The sequence below is a fragment of the Triticum dicoccoides genome, chromosome 1B, assembly GCF_002162155.2.
Source record: "Triticum dicoccoides isolate Atlit2015 ecotype Zavitan chromosome 1B, WEW_v2.0, whole genome shotgun sequence".
Taxonomy (NCBI): Eukaryota; Viridiplantae; Streptophyta; class Magnoliopsida; order Poales; family Poaceae; genus Triticum; species Triticum dicoccoides.
In genome coordinates this window covers 623,335,538-623,336,541 of record NC_041381.1, presented here as the reverse complement: position 1 = coordinate 623,336,541, position 1,004 = coordinate 623,335,538, and positions in this window count along the sequence as shown.

Sequence of the window (1,004 nt, the reverse complement as noted above, 5' to 3'; positions counted from 1 at the left end):
AAATTGTGAACTATAATCATGATCTGCAAAGATAACTACCATATACATAATCGCAAACCCGTGCGTTCAGTCCTACAGCCATGATCTTCAGAGGAAGCCAGTTAAGGCAATGGCAAGGAAAACCTGCATTTCAGTTCTAGAAGGATATGCAACAACAATGATATGAGTTGTAGTTCTGGAAGGAAACTACCATCTTGGAGAATTATTCAGTACTTACTTTCAAGGATAATATTTAATTGAATTTCAGTGAAGAATATGTCTCCAAAGATTCAATCAACAATCCCAAACAGAATGAATTCTCTGTTTAGGTCATAAGCAGATCCACATAACAGATTAGATAATCCAAACAAGCCACTAGAACTACTCAACAGTGCAAACACATTGTAGATCCATGGTACCAAAGCGAAGAAAACAAATCCACCCGAAGGAGCTGACTAGGGCCACACCAATATGCCCATGCATGAAGTTGCGTTCATGGAAAGGTCGGATAAAACAGCACAACCGGCGAGCAAGTTGGCTGCAGATGAGTACGTCCACCTACCGCTATGCAGAAGGGTCGGAGAGAGCAGCGGCGATGCCGCCACGGCCAGCGGCGGTCGCGCGCGAGACCTAGATCGCCTCTTGTTTCACGAGACTTGTTTTGGCTTGGGGGCTAAGAGCATCTATAGTCGGCCGCCTCAACACCCCCCCCCCCCTCATACGCACGGGCGGGTACCCCGGTCAGAAAAAATCGACCCAGACGGGCGCCTCTGTTAGAGTTGTGTCAAATATTATTGTACAAGGTAGGTTACAGTTGGACTTGAAGTCGTACAGTGTGTAGACAGGATATGATGTAGTGTCCTAGAAGGACTCTTGTATCCTAGACCTCATATAATACGGGGGTAGACACACGCGATGAAACTTATGCCAACATAATAGCACACGCCACACGCATGTAGGGGGAGCCGGCGGCGTGTGGCGGCGCCCAGGTGGTTGGTGTGCGGTATTGTAGCGGTACCACTGGG